The 22,658-nt window shown below is 48.9% G+C and overlaps 1 protein-coding gene across 1 annotated transcript in view; it reads left to right on the plus strand.

Annotated features, from left to right (window-relative positions):
• Positions 1-12,819: 12,819 nt before the first annotated feature.
• LOC309552893 (phospholipid scramblase 3-like) overlaps positions 12,820-22,658 on the plus strand; it is a gene marked incomplete at its 3' end in the record, with an annotated part of 205,367 nt that continues 195,528 nt past the window's right edge. Inside the window, exon 1 of the mRNA XM_082253801.1 lies at positions 12,820-12,916. The remainder of the gene's footprint in view (positions 12,917-22,658) is intronic.

Below are 22,658 nucleotides of genomic sequence, written 5' to 3' on the forward strand. Positions count from 1 at the left end.
GAGTTCCTGCATACTACCAAGGAGACACAAAGCTCCTGCATACTACCAAGGGGACACTAAGCTCCTGCATACTACTAAGGGGACACAAAGCTCCTGAATACTACCAATGGGACAAAGAGCTCCTGCATATTACTAAGAGGACACAGAGCTGCATACCACCAAGGGGACACAGAGCTCCTGCATACTACTAAGTGGACACAGAGCTCCTGCATACCACAAAGGGGACACAGAGCTCTTGTATACTACTAAGGGGACACAGAGCTCCTCCATACTACCAAGGGAACACAGAGCTCCTGCATACAGTTGGGATTTTGCTATTTCTACTAAGGGGACAAAGAGCTCCTGCATACTACTAAGGGGATACCAAGCTCCTGCATCCTACTAAGGGGACACAAAGCTCCTGCATACTACTAAGGGGATACAAAGCTTCTGCATACTACTAAGGGGACACAGAGCTCCTGCATACTACTAAGGAGACACAGAGGGATTTTGCTATTTCTACTAAGGGGACACAAAGCTCCTGCATACAGTTGGGATTTTGCTACTTCTACTAAGGGGACACAGAGTTCCTGCATACTTCTAAGGGGACACACAGCTCCTGCTCACTACTAAGGGGACACAGAGCTCATGCATACAGTTGGGATTTTGAAATTACTGCTAAGGGGACACAGAGCTCCTGCATAATACTAAGGGGACACAGAGCTCCTGCATACATTCGGGATTTAGGCTATTTCTACTAAGAGGGTATAGAGCTCCTGTATACTACTAAGGGGACACAGAGCTCATGCATAATAACAAGGGGACACAGAGCCCCTGCATGCAGTTGGGATTTTGCCATTTCTACTAAGGGGACACAGAGCTCCTGCATACTACTAAGGGGACACATATTTCCTGCATAATACAAAGGGGACACAGAGCCCCTGCATAATACTAAGGGGACACAGTTCCTACATATTACTAAGGGGACACGGAGCTCCTGCATAATACTAAGGGGATACAGAGATCCTGCATACAGTTGGGATTTTGTTATTTCTACTAAGGGGGAACAGAGCTCCTGCCAGAAGATCTTTGCTACTGATCCAGGACTGCTATTATTCTGGAAGGAGTACAGTCTAGGATCCATTTTTGCTGCAAGTGTACATAGAGAAGTTGTCCACTAGGTTGTTGCTGCATTCAGTTTTGGGCATCCCATAAGTCCTCATCTCTATCCAAGTTATATTCCCTCAACAAAACCTAAAACAAATGCCCAAAGACTGGTTTCTGTGTCTGGATACAAGTTGAAAAATATGTGTTGCCTGGCTGTGCAGGAATAGGGGGACCCAAAATCCAGCGGCCCTCTAGGAGGTAGCACTACACTATTTTTTGGCTTGTCCTTTTGGGAGGATTTCCCTTCTGCTCTTGTACCAAAGGAAGAAGTTATGGAAATCCACTGAGGGATGGAAGATTTCCCCTCTTTTTTTCTGGTGAAATCTGTAAAATGTTGTATTTCCCATCACCAGGATAAACAGAGAAGGTGGATCTCTCCAGCGGGGACACAGCTATAAAAATCTCACCCTTCCCTTGGTGACACCGGGAATGTGTCATGCCTTTGGCAGTCAGCCTTTTCCTGCAGCAGAGGAGGGCCTGGGGGGGGGGGGGGGGTGAGATCGGGAAATGAGAAAGTTACTGAGATGAGGAGGGGTCCGAGGAAAGGAAAACACCAACTGACTTTCAGATCTGTCACTACGCACAAAGCCCTGGGGGCTGAGACACAGGAGCTGACGATCTACACCCAGCCGCTACTTACAGGTACTCACCACGGTGTCTGATTGGCTGCCACATTCTCTGACTACATATCTTTAGCCTCTGTAGATCAGTTAGTGACTATCCATCATCTTAGAGCACATGTGTCAAACACAAGGCCCGCTGGCTGAATCCGGCCCTCAAGGCCATTTCATGTGGCCCTCGCACCTCTTCTAGAGCTGCAGTAGAGCTCCAGCCCTCTTCTGGAACTCCTTGTGACCCTGCACTTACTGCTTCCCAGCTCTGCCCCCAGCAACAGAGACCCGGTTCCACACAATCAGGGGTTTGGGTAACACTCAGAAGAGGCTTTGGGATTCAATTTCTGGAATGTGTGAGACCTCAGTCCTGAATTGTGTGGGACCTGAGCCTTCAGTCTGTGTGGGTTCCAAGCCCTAGACTGTGTGGGACCTGAGCCCGAGACTATGTGGGATCTTAGCCCTGGACTGATTGAGGTTTCAAGCCATAAACTCTGAGGGAATAGAAGCCCTGGACTGTATGGGACCCAGACCCTTTATTGCATGGGATCTGAACCCCTGGACTGTAAAAAAACCTGAGCTCTAAGTCTGTGTCAGGGCCTGAGCTCCTGGTCTGTGTGGAACCCAAGCCCCTGGACTGTGTGGGATCTGAGCTCTGCGCTGTGTGGGAAGATACTCATCCAAACGTGGGAAGCTGCCAAGAGAGCAGATTTTACACTCGGTTCCACACAATCAGAGATTTGGGTAACATACAGACAGAGGGCAATGGGATCCAATCTCTGAACTGTGTGAGACCCGAACCCCGAATTGTGTTGGCCTTGAGCCCTCAGTTTGTGTGAGTTCATAGCCCCAGACTGTGTGGGACCTGAACCCACTGATCTGTGGGGATTTAGGCCCTGGGCTCAAGCCCCAAAATGTGTGAGAACCGAACCCCTGGACTGTAAGTGAACTGAGCCCCTAAACTATGTGGGATCTTAACCCTAAACTGTTTGGGTTTCAAGAAATGGACTGTGCAGGACCCGAAGCCCTGGACTGTATTTTTTATAGGACCTGAGATCCCAGACTGTTGAGTACCCAAAAGCTGGATTGCATGGGATCTGAACCCCTGGACTGTGTAAAACCTGAGCTCCTGGTCTGTGTGGGACCCAAGCCCCCGGACTGTGGGTAATCGGAGCCCTGCACTGAGTGGGAAAATGCTCAAGCAAAGGTATCCAAACCTGGGAAGCTGCTGAGAGAGCAAATTGTAGACCCGTTCCTACACAATTAGCAGTTTGGGTAACATGCAGACAGAGGGCTTTAGGATCTAATATCTGGACTGTGCGAGACCTGAGCCCCAAATTGTGTGGGACTTGAGTCCTCAGTCTGTGTTACTTCCAAGCCCCAGACTGAGTGAGACCTGAGCCCCTGATCTGTGGGGATCCAAGCCTTGAATTCAAGCCCCAGAATGTGTGGGAAATGAACACCTAGACTGTGTGGAACCCAAGCCCCTGGACTGTATGGGACCTGAGCCCCTAGACTATGTGGGATCTTAGCCCTGGACTGTTTGGGTTTCAAGCCATGGACTGTGTGAGAGCCAAAGCACTGGACTGTATGGGACCTAGGATCTCACATTGTGATAATTGCATGGGATCTGAACCCCTGGAATGTGTGGAACCCAAGTCCCGTACTGTGTGGGATCCAAGCCCTGAACTGTATGGGATTTGAGCCCTGAACCTGAGCCCCACAGTTTGTGGGACCCCAAGTCTGTGTGGGATCCAAGTCCCACACTGTGTGGGGTTTGAGCCCTGATCCCAAGTCCAGCATTGTGTGGGACCCAAGCATTTATGGCGCTTTTCCACTGCATGGAACCGAACGGTTCGGCTCGCTTTTGTGCTTTTCCACTGCTGGTACCGCATGGTACGGTGTAGGAACGGTTCGGTACGGTACAGCGGCGCTTTTCCACTGCATGGAACCGAACGGTATGGCTCTCAAAAACAGTACCACCTCGATTGTGGTTCCAAGAGGTACCATACCGGTACCATATCCCACAATCCTTTGCATGCAGTCACTACTAGCCACTGATTGGTCAGAGAATCGTTGTTATCCCACCCACTTAACTTTAGTACTACTTTAGTGGAAAAGCAAACCGTACCGTACCGAACCGTTCCAACACCGTACCATGCGGTACCAGCAGTGGAAAAGCAAGCAGGGCCGAGTAGAGCCGAGCCGGTACTTGCAGTGGAAAAGTGCCATTAAAGACTGCGTGGTACCTGAGCCCTGGACTGTGTGGGATCCAAATACTGAAGTGTGTGGGACTACTATTTGCTAACTTTACAATCACCTGAAATCATCCTAGATTTGGAGCACTTTGAAACATTTCCCCCATATTCTGGTGACAGCTGTAGCATTTTGGACTTCACCAAGACATACAGAGTGCACCTCCCCAATGGGGACACAGACAGCAATACAAAGCTGACAGAAGTTCTAACTAATGAGCTGATCTACTCTGCTTCAGTACACGTGGGGTTCATGGAAACCTGTTTGAGAATTGGAGAATCAGGACTATGCCAGAAATTGAGGTCTACAGGGAAAAAACTTGTTGGTCAATTCTATCCATTTTTAGGACTAAGCACCCAGCTGTTATGAAGAGAAGGCCCACTAAGCTGAACACTAACACGGGGGGCAGCTCAGCTATAGGAAAATGCCTGTCTGTGCTTTGTTTCTTTAGTACGTTTTGGCCTAATGCCTTTTATCTTTAGTACTTTTTGGCCTAGTCATGCTCAGTAAAACTGTCCAGTTGTACACTGCTGTACCATCTATGTGCTTGCTGACACTCTAGTAGGCACAGGCAGATATTTTTTTTTACAAGAATTAGGAGTGTCAGCCCTCAGGAACAGCAGTTAAAAGTGATCTCTGCCCCTATATCTAACACAAATTAGAATTAGAGAAATAAAGCCCTATAAATAATAACCCCCAACCTCAAAAATAGGAAGACAGCAAAGGGAGTGGTTGCCCAAGAATTTGCAATCAAACGTGTTTGACACAGACAGTAGTCTTATTAAAGACCTTAGGTTAGTTGAAGAACTATGAACATGTTGGGGGCAAACAACACCCCACCACTGCAATTCACAGATGTGAGTTACAGTCTCCCAACTGACTCTAATCACTCCCTCTGCAGTTTATCATCTTCCGCTTCCATTTCACTGAACTGAGACCCCCTTTTATTCTAAGCAGGCTGGGTTATCTGGAATCCCCCTTTTATGGCACTTTGAAGCCTGCTGGTCATGGTCTGGGTGATTTCAGACAGACATTTGCCGGGAGCAATACACTATATTGTCAAAAGTATTGGGACACCTGCCTTTACACACATATGAACTTTAATGGCATTCCAGTCTTAGTCCGTAGGGTTCAATATAGAGTTGGCCCACCCTTTGCAGCTATAACAGCTTCAACTCTTCTGGGAAGGCTGGCCACAAGGTTTAGGAGTGTTTCTATGAAAATGTTTGACCATTCTTCCAGAAGCGCATTTGTGAAGTCAGGCACTGATGTTGGAGCGAAGGCCTGGCTCGCAGTCTCCGCTCTAAATCATCCCAAAGGTGTTCTGTCGGGTTGAGGTGCAGGCCAGTCAAGTTTCTCCACCCCAAACCCACTCATCCATGTCTTTATGGACCTTGCTTTGTGCATTGGGGGAAATATGGTGTGGGGGTGTTTTTCAGGGGTTGGGCTTGGCCCTTTCGTTCCAGTTAAGGGAACAGTTTGTGGATGGACTCTTCCTGTTCCAACATGACTACGCACCAGTGCACAAAGCAAGGTCCTGGCATTCCGCCACCGTGAGGGGGGACCCCCAAAGGCTCTGGAAGACATCAAAGTCATGCAACTTGCTTGCGATTTCCTTGCAACTCTTGTGATTTGACATTGCAGTCTATGGCAATCAAATCACACCAAAGTCGCAGAAAAGTAGCACAGGAACCTTTTTTTTGTGCTGCGACTTAAAGGGTAAGTTCACCTTTACAGAAAATCTGGTGAACTTACACTGGACCCCATACTCCCCCCCCCCCCCCCGTACCACTGTACCAGAGTCCCACGATCCCCCTCTGCCAGGCACCAGGACGTCACTATACTGGTCTGCAGATTTGAAATCCTCCTGGCCTTCTCTCCTCCAGAGCTAGGCAGAGTCTGATTGGTCAGCACCCTCCATGTGACAGTGCTGACCAACTACTCCAATAGTGGACTGTTCCGCAAGTGGTGAACAGGCAACCATGATTCCGGCAGAGGAATCCCCAGCCTTTAACCACTTCCCGCCCCCCCCCCCGTCAAATGAAGGCAAAGCGGTGCGGCTATTGTTCTTGGACGCCGTCATATGACGGCGCACCAGAACAGCCTCTCTCGCGTGCCCTCAGGGGTGCGCAGTGCGGCGATCGTGGTTGTGCCGTGTTGCTAGAACATGGCGTGACCCCGATCTTGGTAAAGAGCCAATGACTTGGCGCGACCCCGATCTTGGTAAAGAGCCAATGACTTGGCTCTTTACCCATGTGATCGGCTGTGTCCAATCACAGCCGGTCACATGTAAATGAGGAAGTGCCGTTTATAGGTTCTCCTCGCCTCACACTGTCAGAGTGTGTGGCGAGGAGAGCCGATCAGCGGCTACTCCTCAAAGGGGAACCTAGAAAAGGTAATCAGGGCACTGATCATCAGTGCCCTGATTACAGAAAAGCTCAAAAACAGTGCCAATCAGTGCCCATAGTGTTGCCAGTCAGTGCCTACTCATCTGTGCTGCCCATCAGTGCGGCCCGTCAGTGCTGCCTGTCAGTGCCCATCAGTGCCGCCCGTCAATGGCCATCAGTGCCGCCCATCAGTGCCACCTCTCAGTGCCGATCAGTGCCTCCTTTCAGTGCCCATCAGTGCCGCCTATCAGTGCTCATCTGTGCCGCCTATCAGTGCCCATCAGTGCGGTATATTAGTACCTCCTCATCAGTGCCACCTCATCAGTGCCCATAAGTGCCATCTCATCAGTGCCCATAAGCAGACATTTTTTTTTCCCCCTCCCCTTCCCTTTGTTTCCTCCCTCCCCCCTTTCCTTGTGACACAATGTCTTCATTTATGTTATGTATACTTTTTGAACAACACTTATTGGTGCACTGACGTGCTATGTTGAAAATTACTTGTATATATGTTGTTGTGTAATCTTTATATTTTGCCTTCAAATTCTAGCACTTCTGTACACAAATGGCTCAGCATATGTTTAAGCTATTCCATCAGGAGCTAAGTCCGATTCCCATGTTCTTTATACTAGGGAAATAAAAGTGTTCCAATTTATTAATATAGATTTTGGAACATTTTATATACACCGGGAACTATGAAGGATTAGTTTTTGTTTTTGTCTCAAAACACTCCAATTCCCCGGTTCCTAATTCATAATGAAACTCTAACCCCCTTTTCCGAATTGTGTTCAGCTTTTCAATGCTTTAAACAAGCATTGTCTTTGCAAGTGCATGTTTGTAGGATCAGCCCGGCACGGAAAGGCGGACGCCACCTTGTGGCGCCCGCAGATATAGGCATCCGCTTCTCCATCCCTGACATCTATCAGATGTCGGCAGCGGCGGTCTAGTACACTTGTTTGCGCTCCACGCTAACAAGTGATTCTTCCGTGTCGGTGGGACGCATCGGCCACTCACGCTTCCGCCGGATATCCGGGTCGGGGGCGTGTCTGGCTCTTACGTCCCAGGGAACCTCTGACGGCTATCAGCTGAATGCGGGTAATCCAGCTGATCCACTTTTCAGCTGATTGCCACGCTTTTTAAGCCCTGTGTGTCTGGCGTCAGAGCTGCTTGCTCTTTTGCCGGACACACAGGTCTTGTGAGGATCTCTATCCTTTGTTAACAACCGTTAGCTGTTTCTAAGGTAAGAAAAGGATCACATTTTCTAGTTATTGTAACTCAAAGACTGCTGATCTATCTGATCAGTGCTATGACTTTCGATCTGTGCACGGTGCCTAATGGGATTCTTCAGCCCCTACCATCTTTTCAAAGAGATTTGTACGTTTTGCTATGGTCTTAATACCTAGCATGATATATTTATATGGATACCTTAATTTTATTTGGTTACTTATTATTATTTTTTGTTGATTCAATAAGAGTTATAATCTCGTCTCTTGATTTTATATAAGAGACATGGGGGGCTGAAGATCATCGTTTTGACACCCTGCACATGCTTGGTCTTTTCTAATCGGACCCTGCAATAATTATGCGATTCTTGCCCAGCAGATTTGCTGTCATTTGAGGTTCCAGCTGCCCCTACCCAGTCTGGCGTCAAGACTGGTCTGCACAAAAAATCCTGAACACCTCAAGATCTTAGACTCTTGGCTTAGACCTAGAACATCGTGAATACGGCACTCCGGATGGTCAATAGTGATATGCTGCCCATTTGTTTTTAATCGCCAGGCAGGCTACCCATGCTCATTATCACAGTGAACTATGTAAGTTGTTATCCAAACTCTTCGTTTAATGTATTGCAACCATATACATAATGTTGGAATTAATATATTATGCATTAACTATTCACAGACCACCCTCCAAGGGCACCCCTGAGGAAGGAGCCCGAGAGACTCCGAAACGCGTCGGGTCACAGCCCGGAGGTTTTGTGGTTTTGAGTTTAACTGTCTTATGTGCAATATGTCCTAGCTTGCCTTCTTGCTTTTATCTTCTCTGTATTATTTAATAAAGAACTTAACTTTTATATAAATTGGTTTGTTATATAATTTGATTTGTGCCTAAAAAGTCCCACCCTTAGGGGAATCTCCTTCTTGGTTCAATAAGCAGACATCCCAACCTGCAAAAACTCATTTCAGGGAGGTGGCAAAGTCATTTCAGGGAGGTGAGCCCCCCCCCCCACACGCCGCTGCCCCCCCCCCCACGCACGCCTGCGCCGCATCCCCCCCCTTTCCAATTTAACACTACCAGAGAATAATGAAATTAAATGTAATCAGTATACCTGGTCACTGGTGCTGGTCACTGATGCTGGTATTGGTCACTGATGCTGGTACTGTTCACTGGTGCTGGTACTGTACTGGTCTGGTAACTGGTGCGGGTACTGGTCACTGGTGCGGGTACTGGTCACTGGTGCTGGTACTGGACACTGGTGCTGGACACTGATGCTGGTACTGGACACAGATGTTGGTACTGGTCACTGATGCCGGTACCGGCCACTGGTGCTGGTACTGGTCACTGGTGCTCGTACTGGCCTGGTCACTGGTGCTGGTCCTGGTGCTGGCCTGGTCACTGGTGCTGATACTGGCCTGGTCACTGGTGCTGGTACTGGCCTGGTCACTGGTGCTAGTACTGGCCTGGTCACTGGTACTGGCCTGGTCACTGGTGCTGGTATTGGCCTGGTCACTGGTGCTGGTACTGGCCTGGTCACTGGTGCTGGTACTGGCCTGGTCACTGGTGCTGGTACTGGCCTGGTCACTGGTGCTGGTCACTGGTGCTGGTACTGGCCTGGTCACTGGTGCTGGTACTGGCCTGGTCACTGGTGCTGGTCACTGGTGGTGGTACTGGCCTGGTCACTGGTACTGGCCTGGTCACTGGTGCTGGTACTGGTGCTGGTACTGGCCTGGTCACTGGTGCTGGTCACTGGTGCTGGTACTGGCCTGGTCACTGGTGCTGGTACTGGCCTGGTCACTGGTGCTGGTACTGGCCTGGTCACTGGTACTGGCCTGGTCACTGGTGCTGGTACTGGCCTGGTCACTGGTACTGGCCTGGTCACTGGGAGGCATGTTGGACAGTGGGAGGAAACCTGACGAATGGGTGCATAGGCTTTTATACAGCCCTGATAATTGCCAGAGGGCAGGTCGCCTCGGTGCATTCTGGGATACTGTAAAAAAGGCAGGAGCACATGTGCTTGGGGTCTTTGGTTGGAGAGCGGAGTCCCGGAGGGAGGGGGGCAGCTGCCTCCTCCTCTGTATAGGTGCCATGCGGTCGCAGGAGGTCGTCCTGAGGACCAAAGGAGCGGTTGAGAGGAGCTGAACCCAGGGGTCCAGGGAAGCTGACTGAGAGGGGAGACACTGGAGGTCTTGTTTCTGCAGTATCGTGAGTACAGGGACTCGTGTCAGGGGGCCTGACCTGAGTGGGGCCACCCCTGCTCATAGGATAGTCAGAGGACGGGTGTCAGCAGAAGGAGGCTGCTAGGGAGAGTATCCTGAAGATAAGATAAGATATTGTTCAAGTCGTCTTGAGAGAAACTAAAGGCCCGTACACACTTGACGGAAATCGGACGAAATATCCTCCGATTTAAGTCAGACTAAATATCCTCTGATTTTTCTCTCTCATGCTCAGCGGTCATAACCGTTTTTAGTTGATGGAACATAAATGTTCACAAAATTTCTCGTTCGATTTTTTTTTTTTTTTTTGGGACATTTGTTACTAGACTTCCGGGTCGTCAGCAACTTCAGATCATGCGCGGTCTTTCGTATCCGATTTTTCGCGGACGTACTGCATACACATTAAACGAAAATTGGTCGTCTGGGGATGGACAATAAAAATTTTGGTGTTTGTCCCTCCGTTTTTTTCGTTGAAAATGTCGGCATCGGCTGCTGAAAGTGGTGTACACACTAGCCGAAAATTGTACGATTTTACCTCGGACGGGAATTTTCGGCAGATTTTCTGCTAGTGTGTACCTTAGGAGACTTACCCCATTCATCTAAAGTGGCAGAATGAATTAACAGCCTGGCTGTTCCATACCTACAAGTGGAGTAGTGAAGATAGAACTCCTCAGATATTCTGAATAGTTAAATTGGAGTATCCCACTATTCCCTTTTCCTATCCCCATTAGAAAATAAACAACAAAAATAACCCAATACCCCTGGACTGTTTATTGAAGTGAAGAGCCAAGAGGAATGTAAGAATCGCATTTGCCCTTGGGTAATCAGGGAAGCCTGCAGGGTTAATATTCAGTAGTCCCTACGAGGGCAGTGCTGCATACAATTGCGACACAAATCATATTGTAATTGAATGTTATTAAAAATGACCTTTCCTTTTCAATCTACAGCTGCTGTAATTTTCTGAAAATGCAATGCAATATGGCTACCTGCAGCTGTCCTGTACACAAAATGTATACTGACCACACCCCCAGAAACATCATTTCCTGCTTGTGTGATTGGCTCACCAATTTTCCCAGAAGTCTGCCTAACATACAAATCAGATTTCTGGCATCCTCTGCAACAACAATGTCATTTTTGGTGAGATACTCCCAATAGGAACACGTTTAAAGGGATGAAGACCCAGCAACTTTCCTCATTAGAGCCCTGCAGCTGCACAGCTGATAAGATAATTACAAAACCACTCCCATTTGACCAACTCAGCACAGAGGCACAGAGGAGCAAACAATGATTTTTTCAGAATAACAAAAAAATCTGAATCTGCAACAAAGTTTGTTAAAATCCTTGTAATGTACAGAGATCACCCAGAGGGGAATGTTTTTTCTCAACAAAAGTTATTGTTGTTGTTTGCAACATTTTTTAATAAAAGTGGATGGTGGCGGCTGGCGGATGGTAGCCTGCCGAACTCTGTGGACAGCGCTATTTTTGCCTTGCTGCCATGCCAGGTGTAGACCTCCATCCCCTTCCCTGTTTTAGCAACTGTTGACAGGGGGTCAGAAAGCAGTAAAAATGTGACCCAGTTGCAGGGCCGGCCCTACAATGGGTCCTGCGGCACTTTGAGAGGGGTGGCAAATTGACAGCCAAGATTTATTTCCCAGGAGTTTTGTGTGTCCTCAGTTTGTGGGGCATTACGGGAGGCATTTCCCCATCTCATACTGCCACCCGCAGTGCAAACTGATGAGTATGAGGAGGTGGAGCGTCTCCTCCGGGGAACGTCCCTCACGTGATCGTGGTGTGCGCAATGATGTCAGACATCAACGCACTCCATCTCACGCAGGGTAGGCTGGATCTTTTAGGGTGGTGACCACGGCAGACACAGGAGTGACAGGAGGACTGAGGACATTGGTGGACCGGTCCAGTGGTGAGTTATGGAAGAAGTTAACAGTATATATAATATTTTCTAAACTTTATATTTATATAGAAAAATGGATGTGGGGGCCTTTTGGTGGACGTGATTTTTTTTTTTTTTTTTTTGAGGGGGTGGGTGTAATGGAACCCGCCGACCCACACTGTGCTTGTGGTCTTTCGTCAGTATATGGCTTCCTTGCAGTCATGAACACATATATATATATATATATACCAGATTTTCCCAGCTGCCCTCATACAAAGCTAGCCAACAACTTAGCTTGTACTGCAATCACACTTTATTGAACACAGTATTTATATACAGCATGGACATCCCTCTCCTGATCAAATTACCACACACACAGGTCAGGGGTTGCCTGATTACATTATCATATGCAAATGAAATTGTATACAGAAACAGAATTAACCTGAACTAATCATCTAGCCATCTGGACAGAACAATGTGAGTTTCTTTAAAATTTAACAATGGGACAGGCAGACTTAACACAATACACATCCCACCTCAAAACAGACAATAGGACAAGACTGCCAATGACAGTCTGTCTGTCTCCTACATTGAAGTACATGGGATACACATCTACGTATTACTATGATTATTTAGGAGTCAGACTTCATGGCAACAGGCTATAGGTCTCACAGTGTAAAGTGGGATTAAATCTTCATATTTCTCGAGAGATATTGCTGACAAATATTACTGTCCCAATTGAAGCAATCCAAACCATTAAGTATCTGTCTTTCACTCCCAGTGATGGTGAGTACCGTCACAGTGGGGCTGCATTTTATTCTTGGACCCAGGCTGCACGATGTCTTTGGCCAGCCCTGCCCTGCCCAGTCACCTATTTTCAATGTCTGTGTGAATGAGGCCTTCAAGTTTAAAGTTGGCTTTGTTGAAGGTTAACTCCCCGGGGAGGCGAGCTCTGTAATTCCTGGAAATATGTTGGGTGTTGTGGTGAAAATTCATCTGCTTGAAGTTTACCACCACAACCCACAGACACTTCCTGCTGCAGAGCGACACACGAATTATGAAATAAAAAAATGGTTGGTATGGGGAGTGGTCAGAGGTGAGGAAATCATAGACTGACTTCCAGATCTGTCACTCCGCACACAGCCCCAGGAGCTGAGACACAGGAGCTGACCATCTACACCCACCTGCTACTTACAGGTACTCGCCTATGTCTCTGATTGGCTGCTGAGTTCGTTGATCCATTTATTTGTCTTTATCCTCTGTAGATAGACTGCTGACTCTCCATCATCTTAGAGTACATCTGACATTAGACTAATAGACAAGGCAGCCAGAGCTGAGCTCCTCCTGAAAATACTATTATTAACCTAGCTGACCCTTGGATACTTACTGAGCCAGACGCCACAAATAAAGGTCCTGCAGGACAGTTGGGCCACTACAAATAAAGGTCCTGCAGGACAGTTGGGCCACTAGCATTTTCAGAATGAACTCAGCACTGTAGAGGGAGCAGATTATAAACCCTTTGATTTTCTCCACTCACCAGCATCCTCCTGTAGCTGGAATTTCAGTTTAGGGTAATATTTACAGAACATGAGTACTAGACATTAAGGCCGTTAAATTAACGGGCGCTAGAACATATGTGGTCAAACATTTGTAAAAACAGACTTAGCAGTAAGTCCACGCTAGCGCGCACCCGCCGTGCGCCTGCGCACACCAACCGCTTCCAACAGTTTTACCTGGCTGCCCGAAGTCTCTGCGCTCCAAGTCCCAACGGCTGTCCGTGGGGCACATGCGCAGTAGCGCAATCCCACGCACACAGGGACTGGACGCAGAGACACTTGTACTTTATATGTATAGATAGGGATTGTAGTGTATGGGGGAGGGAGGGGATTGTAGTGTGGGGGGAGGGAGGGGATTGTAGTGTATGGGGTAGGGGATTGTAGTGTATGGGGGAGGGAGGGGATTGTAGTGTATGGGGGGACAGAGGGGATTGTAGTGTATGGGGGGGGGATTGTAGTGTATGGGGGAGGGGTTCTACTGTGCATGGGGGAATGGGTTCTACAGTGTATGGGGGAGGGAGGGGATTGAAGCATGGGTGGGGAGAGGGAGGGGATTGTAGTGGGGGGAGGGAGGGGATTGTAGTGTGTTGGGGGGAGGGGATTGTAGTGTGTTGGGGAAGGGAGGGGATTGTAGTGTATGGGGAGGGGATTGTAGTGTATGGGGAAGGGAGGGGATTGTAGTGTGGGGGGAGGGAGGGGATTGTAGTGTTGGGGGAGGGAGGGGATTGTAGTGTGGGGGGGAGGGGGGGATTGTAGTGTATGAGGGGGGGAGAGAGGCAATTTTAGTGTATGGGGGAGGGGATTGTAGTGTATGGGGGGACAGAGGGGATTGTAGTGTATGGGGGGGAGATTATAGTGTATGGGGGAGGGGTTCTACTGTGCATGGGGGAATGGGTTCTACAGTGTATGGGGGAGGGAGGGGATTGAAGCATGGGTGGGGAGAGGGAGGGGATTGTAGTGGGGGGAGGGAGGAGATTGTAGTGTGTTGGGGGGAGGGGATTGTAGTGTGTTGGGGAAGGGAGGGGATTGTAGTGTATGGGGAGGGGATTGTAGTGTATGGGGAAGGGAGGGGATTGTAGTGTGGGGGGAGGGAGGGGATTGTAGTGTTGGGGGAGGGAGGGGATTGTAGTGTGGGGGGGAGGGGGGATTGTATTGTATGAGGGGGGGAGAGAGGCAATTGTAGTGTATGGGGGAGGGGATTGTAGTGTATGGGGGGACAGAGGGGATTGTAGTGTATGGGGGGGAGATTATAGTGTATGGGGGAGGGGTTCTACAGCGCATGGGGGTATGGGTTCTACAGTGTATGGGGGAGGGAGGGGATTGAAGCATGGGTGGGGGGAGGGAGGGGATTGTAGTGTGTTGGGAGGAGGGGATTGTAGTGTGTTGGGGAAGGGAGGGGATTGTAGTGTATGGGGAGGGGGTTGTAGTGTATGGGGAGGGAGGGGATTGTAGTGTATGGGGAGGGAGGGGATTGTAGTGTGGGGGGGAGGGAGGGGATTGTAGTGTTGGGGGGAGGGAGGGGATTGTAGTGTGGAAGGGAGGGAGGGGATTGTAGTGTATGGGGCCGAGGGAGGGGATTGTAGTGTATGGGGGGAGGGGACTGTAGTGTATGGGGGAGGGAGGGGATTGTAGTGTATGGGGGGACGGAGGGGATTGTAGTTAATGGGGGGTTATTATAGTGTATGGGGGAGGGGCTCTACAGTGTATGGGGAGGGAGAGGATTGTAGCGTGGGGGGGGAGGGAGGGGATTGTAGTGTGTTGGGGGGAGGGGATTGTAGTGTGTTCGGGAAGGGAGGGGATTGTAGTGTATGGGGAGGGGATTGTAGTGTGTTGGGGAAGGGAGGGGATTGTAGTGTATTGGGGAGGGAGGGGATTGTAGTGTGGGGGGGGAGAGGATTGTAGTGTATGGGGGGGGGAGGGAGGGATTGTAGTGTATGGAGGAGGGAGGGGATTGTAGTGTATGGGGGGACAGAGGGGATTGAAGTGTATGGGGGGGGATTATAGTGTATGGGGGAGGGGTTCTGCAGTGTATGGGGAGGGGTTCTACAGTGTATGGGGGAGAGAGGGGATTGAAGCGTGATGGGGAGGGAGGGTATTGTAGTGGGGGGGGGGAGGGAGGGGATTGTAGTGTGTTGGGGAAGGGAGGGGATTGTAGTGTATGGGGAAGGGAGGGGATTGTAGTGTGGGGGGAGGGAGGGAGAGGATTGTAGTGTGGGGGGAGGGGGGATTGTAGTGTATGGGGGAGGGAGGGGATTGTAGTGTATGGGGGAGGGAGGGGATTGTAGTGTATGGGGGAGGGAGGGGATTGTAGTGTGGGGGGGTAGAGGGGATTGTAGTGTATGGGGGGAGGGGATTGTAGTGTATGAGGGAGGGAGGGGATTGTAGTGTATGGGGGAGGGGATTGTAGTGTATGGGGGAGGGAGGGGATTGTATTGTATGGAGGGGAGGGGATTGTAGTGTATGGGGGAGGGAGGGGATTGTAGTGGGGGGGTAGAGGGGATTGTAGTGTATGGGGGAGGGGATTGTAGTGTATGAGGGAGGGAGGGGATTGTAGTGTATGGGGGAGGGAGGGGATTGTAGTGTATGGGGGAGGGAGGGGATTGTAGTGTATGGGGGAGGGAGGGGATTGTAGTGTGGGGGGGGGGGTAGAGGGGATTGTAGTGTATGGGGGAGGGAGGGGATTGTAGTGTATGGGGGAGGGAGGGGATTGTAGTGTATGGGGGAGGGAGGGGATTGTATTGTATGGGGGGAGGGGATTGTAGTGTATGGGGGGAGGGGATTGTAGTGTATGGGGGGAGGGGATTGTAGTGTATGAGGGAGGGAGGGGATTGCAGTGTATGGGGGAGGGAGGGGATTGTATGGGGGGAGGGGATTGTAGTGTATGGGGGAGGGAGGGGATTGTAGTGTATGGGGGAGGGAGGGGATTGTAGTGTATGGAGGGAGGGGATTGTAGTGTATGAGGGAGGGAGGGGATTGTAGTGTATGGGGGAGGGAGGGGATTGTCTTGTATGGAGGGGAGGGGATTGTAGTGTATGGGGGGGGGGGGATTGAACGATAAATGTCAGGTTGGAGATTGGTGTGGGGGAGGGGAGATGTGAGGGCAGGAAATCAGAGAGGAGGGGAGCTCCTGACACACACAGAACAGTGGATCATTTAATAGGAAAAGACACCCAAATACACCACCACCTCCCCTCCCGGGAAAATTGCTGTCACGGGCGAACTAAAGGTGCTGGAGACTCCAAAATTGTGCCGCAGGTGGCCAAGACACTCCCCTACAGCTGAGAAAAATTTTGGGGTTCGGGGATGAAAGGGCGTGAAACAGTGACCCCGAGAACCGGGCCTCCACCCGCCATAGACTCCAATGTTAAACCTGATCACCTCGCGGTTAGGTCACGTCCCGGTTCTCGGGGTCACTGCTCCGCGCCCTTACATCCCGAACCCCGTACAATTTTGGGGTCTCCAATTTTCCCGCGGCGGTATTCTCTGCGTCCCAACGGCTGTTCGTTCAGCACATGCGCAGTAGTGCAATATCACGGACACACGGAAAGTGGACGCAGGGACACTGGGGTTTTATTAATATAGATAGTACACATGGTAGAAGTGGGAAGATGGATTTCCCCTAGGATGACATTTTGTGTGATGGGAATAAACTCACAGGTGTAGAAGCCAAGGGGACCTTTTTGGAAAATTGCTGTGTCTCTCTTATAAATTTCTTGAATGCTGGAGCTCTGCCAGTCATACACTGGCTGTGACAACAATGTAACAAAAGTCATCCTTTGAAGGACAGGTACACTATATTGCAAAGTATATTTATACATTTTGCCCCCTTCCCCTGACCCCCCCTCCACAGATACATACTTTGACAACTAAAGTTCCGCTGTTAGTTTATGTCCATATACACTATATAACCAAAAGTATTGGGACACCTGCCTTTACACACACATGACCTTTAATGGAATCCCAGTCTTAAGCTGGATACACACTATACAACTTTTGTTGTTAGATTTCCTTTAGATTTACCTTCAACTATGTAGTGCAAGGGCCTGCCTGATTGCATACAAATTTAAAGTGTTTAGGTCTGACCTCATATTATATGGTTTTGGTAAGACTAAAGGAAAAAGTCTAAAGAAAATTGTATAGTGTGTATCTAGCTTTAGTCCGTAGGGTTCAATATTGAGTTGGCCCACCCTTTGCAGCTATAACAGCTTCAACTCTTCTGGGAAGGCTGTCCACAAGGTTTAGGAGTGTGTCTATGGGAATGTTTGACCATTCTTCCAATAGCGCATTTGTGAGGTCAGGCACTGATGTTGGATGAGGAGGTCTGGCTCAAAGTCTATGCTCTATTTCATCCCAAAGGTGTTCTATTGGGTTGAAGTCGGGACTCTGTGCAGGCCAGTCAAGTTCCTCCACCCCAAACTCGCTCATCCCTGTCTTTATGGACTTTGCTGTGTGCACTGGTCCAAATCATTTGGTGGAGCGGGGGTTGTTTTTCAGGAATTGGGCTTGGTCCCTTAGTTCCTGCTAAGGAAACGCTTAAGGCATCAACATACCAAGACATTTTTGACAATTTCATACTCCCGACTTTGTGAGAACAGTTTGGGGATGACCTCTTCCTGTTCCAACATGACTGCGCACCAGTGCACAAAGCAAGGTCCATAAAGGCATGGATCAGCTAGTTTGAGGTGGAGGAACTTGACTGGTCTGCACAGAGTCTTCAACCCGAAACTGCGAGCCAGACCTTCTCTCCAACATCAGTGGAAAGCCATTAAAATTCATGTGCGTGTAAAGGCAGGTGTCCCAATACTTTTGGTAACATAGTGTATGTCTTGGCTGCCCTGGCCACGCCTGCACATCAGTACCCCATAACCTTTTATGGAACTGTGTTCTGAGGATGGATATTAGAAATGGGCTCAGGCATGTTCGGGATCCTAGTCCCAACCCACCTCCCTGATCCTGCCAGGAAGCCGACACTGCACAGCACAACGCTAATCACAGGCAGTGAGACATTTCCCGGTCTCTGCAGCTGTGTCGGCTTCCTAGCAGGATTGGGCAGGTGGTTTGGGACTAGGATCCGGAACATGCCTGAGCCCATCTCTAACAGACTTGTATAAAGTACTTGAAACCCATACTTGAGTAAAAGTACAAGTGCTCGATCAAAAAGTGACCTGAGTAGAAGTGGAAGTGCTCGATCAAAAAGTGACTTGAGTAGAAGTACTAAAGTATTCAACATTTTTTTGTACTTAAGTATTGCAAGTAGTTTTTTTTTAAATTTTGCTACTCAAGTATTGAAAGTAAAAGTACCAGTACTGTGTTATGTAGTTATTAAAGAAAGAAGTCAAAAGTTTGAACATCATATTGTTTTTTATTATTTCAAATGCAGCTTTTATTTATACATACAGTAGCTTTTATTTTGGTATGCGCTGATAATACACATGTTTTGAGCTTCATGAAACCTGCCATCTACTGTTCTGGCAGTGGTAATTTTTATAATAGTAACGAGTAACTATGCAGCACAAAAAAAAAATATCGGAGTAGAAGTATTGAAATCATTGAAAAAATGTAGTGAAGTAAAAGTGGAAGTAGGAGAAAAAAATTCTACTCTAGGAAAGTACAGATACCGCCTTTCGGTACTTAAGTACAGTAGTGAAGTAGTTCTACTTAGTTACTATACATCTCTGATCTCTAAGACTCCGTTCACACTGGGGCGACCTGTCAGGCGACCTGGTCGCCGTAGGTCGCCTGCCATAGAGAAGCTGTGGACCCGTTCTAATAGGAGCGACACAAGTCGCTCCGACTTAGAAAAAGGGTCCAGAGCTTCTTTGGGGGCGACCTGGAGCGACCTGCATTGACTTCAATGATATGAAGTCCGTGCCGGCCGCTCCGGGGTCGCGGTGCGAGCTGCGCACCGCGACCTGTGAGGTCGGCCCGGCAAGTAGCGTCGCCCCAGTGGGAACGGGGTCTAATAGAGATGATCGGAGACAGTATTTTTCAGTTTTAGCTGGAATCCAACAGGACAGAGAGAAAAGTTCCTAAAATGTTCCCAGAGGTCCTATCTGTAAGATAATTATCTGCCGAGAGTCTAAGATCTCCCCCCTATGAACTTGTTTTATTCATTTTATGGGTATCTTTTTAGGAAGAATGATGCCAATTCCATCCCTGCAGACGGCTCACACCAAAATTTAAAGTAGAATTCTAGCCTAAACCTAACTAGTCTTAAAGAGGAAGTAAACCCTCCTCAGGAAGTTGTACCTATAGGTAAGCCTATATTAAGGCTTACCTATAGGTACTGTAAATATCTCCTAAACATGCACCGTTTAGGAGATATTTACCTTTAATGCAGCCAGTGACGTCACTGGCGCATGCGCTCTGAAGGAACGGCAGATCGTGCCGTTCCTTCAGAGCCCCGTGCCGTGACCGTCGGCTCCCGCGCGCGTGCGCGGGACTGACGTCACCGCGGCTCCGGCCAATCAGATGGCCGGATGCCGCGATCCCGGAAGACGGGCGACTATACATGTCGCCCGTCATACAGGTAAGCGGACGGCACGGCGGGGGCTCGTTCTAAGGTAAGTATTTCATAATGAGCTACTATGCGATGCATACTAGCTCATTATGTGTTTCTCTTTCAGGATGTAAAGAAGAGAAAATTTTTTTTTCTCGGTTTACAACCTCTTTAAAGCGGAGTTCCAGCCATTCACTCACCGGTCCAACGGTCCAGCGATGCGGCCGCCCGAAGCCTCGATCCTCTCCCTTGGCGCCGGCATTACTGCTGTGGGCACCCGGCTGTGACAGTTTGCGGCTTCACAGCCGGGTACCCACTGTGCATGCGCGAGTCGCGCTGCGCGTCTTGATTGGCCGGCAATCTTCTGGGACCTCTGACGTGTCCCAGAAGATTGCAGGGAAGGAGGGGGAGAGAAGAACTTCCGTTCAGGGCGCCGCGGCGCTCAGAGCGGAAGTGGGATCGGGTACCTGTCAAAACTAGGTACCCGCTCCCCCCCAAAAAAAATGACATGCCAAATGTGGCATGTCAGGGGGTCAGGACTCCCTAAAGCGGAAGTTCCACTTTTGGGTGGAACTCCGCTTTAAAAATGTCCATTCCCCCCCTCCTAACACCTATGCTCAGGGCCGGCCCTATCATGGGTCCCGCTGGGTTTATTGGACCTAGGTGCACTTTGAGAGGGGAAGCAAATTGACTCCCAAGATTTTTTTCCAGCAGTTTTGTGTGTCCTCAGTTTGTGGGGCTTTACGGGAGGCATTTCCCCATCTCATCCTGCTGCCTGTAGTGCAAACTGATGAGTATGAGTAGGTCTCCTCCGGGGAACATCCCTCACGTAATCGTGGTGTGCGCAATGACGTCAGACATCAGCGCACTCCATGATCTCACTCAGGGCAGGCTGGATCTTCTAGGGTAGCGGGTGCGGCAGACACAGGAGGACACACAGTGGGTGATTGGTGGACCAGTCCGGTGGTGAGTTATGGAAGAAGATAACAGTATATATAATATTTTCAAGATTTTATATATAATGGATGTGGGGGCCTTTTGGTTTGATTTGATTGATTTGATCTGATTTTTTTTTTTTGCAGGGGTGGGGCAGCATTTCATTCTTGGACCCAGGCAGCACAATGTCATGGGCCAGCCCTGCCTATGCTGACCTACCTGTGTAAGCAAGGTGAGGTTAATTTACTAAAACTGGATTGTGCAAAATCTGGTGCAGCTCTGCATAGAAACCAATCAGCTTCCACGTTTTTTTGTCAAATATTAACCACTTAAGCCCCAGAAGATTTTACCCCCTTCCTGACCAGGGGGTATTTTGCGATTCGGCACTGCGTGACTTTAACGGACAATTGCGCGGTCGTGCGACGCTGTACCTAAACGAATTTGACGTCCTTTTTTTCCCACAAACAGAGCATTCTTTTGGTGGTATTTGATCACCTGTGCGCTTTTTACTTTTTGCGCTATAGACTAAAAAAGAGCGTAAATTTTGCAAAAATAACAATATTTTTCACATTTTTTTATATGAAATTCCCCCCAAAAAAATGTAAAAATCTAATTTTTTTAACATTTTCGGCCAATTTGTTTTATGCTACATATGTTTGGTAAAAAAAATCGCAAAAAGCGTATTTTTATTGGTTTGCGCAAAAGTTATCGCGTTTACTAACTAAGGGAAAGATTTTTGTCATTTTTGTTGTTTTTTTTTTTTAACGCGTAATGGCGGCGATCTGCGTTTTTTTTTGCGGTACTGCGACATTGAGGCGGACAGATCGGACCCTTGACTGACATTTTTGACACTTTTGGGGTTACCAGTGACATTTCTACAGTAATCAGTGCTATACATATGCACTGTTACTGTAAAAATACACTGGTAGTGAAGGGGTTAACTTTATTTGGGAGGGAGGGGCTATGTGTGTCCCTAGGGGTGTGCTTTCTACTGTGATTGGCTGTGGCTTGAGCTGTAAGGACACTGATCAACGGATCTACATAGTAGATCCGTGTGATCAGTGTTTTTACACCGAGGAGAATGACAGGTGGCTTGTTTACACAAGCCGCCTGACTTTCTCCCTCTCCCCCGACGATCGCCAAGTGACCGGCGGACATCGGGTCCGCCGGTCACACGCGCGGGGTGGTCCGTGACCGCGCGGGAGCGGGAGCGCGCCTCCGCGGGCGCGCGCTCGCTCCCCAGAGCCTCACAGGCTAGCGACGTAGACCTACGTCGCTAGCCTGTGAGGGGCTGACTGCCGACGTAGATCGGCGTTAGGCAGTCGGCAAGTGGTTAATTGAACAAGCTGGAGTTGGAAGCTGATTGGCTACCATGCACAGCTTCACCAGATTTTGCACTCTCCAGCTTTGTAAATCTCCCCCATTGTGTATAATTACCTATTTTCAGCCTGCTCCGGTCTGATCACGTGATTTGGCTCCCCTGTGTCAGCCGCTGCAGGGGAGAGAGGGGAGCTCTGACAACGGCTGGGACATGGGAGCCTAAGGGTGACATCATCACTCCCGGATTTCCCTGCCGTTGTTGAGCGCTCCCTCCTCTCCCCTGATTATGTGACGGGACCAGAGCGGGACTGAAAATAGGTAAGTATATACATATTTTTTACTCTTTGAGGTTAGTTGGAGGGGGTGTTTGGGGCATTTTTAAGACTAGAGAGGTTTAGGCTGGAATTTTATTTTATCCAAATATAAACTTTATTCAGGAATTTCAATAATACATGCATTAACATTCTGAGTGAAATTTACATCTCTAATTTAACCACTTCCCGCCCGCCCTATAACAAAATGACGACGGGAATGTGGTTGTGTTATCCTGACCGGACGTCATATGACAGCGGCAGGATAACACAGCTCTGGGCACACACCCTGCATCTCCGATCTCGGTAAAGAGCCT

The sequence above is a fragment of the Pelophylax lessonae genome, assembly GCF_965119305.1.
Source record: "Pelophylax lessonae genome assembly, chromosome: 4".
Classification (NCBI taxonomy): domain Eukaryota; kingdom Metazoa; phylum Chordata; class Amphibia; order Anura; family Ranidae; genus Pelophylax; species Pelophylax lessonae.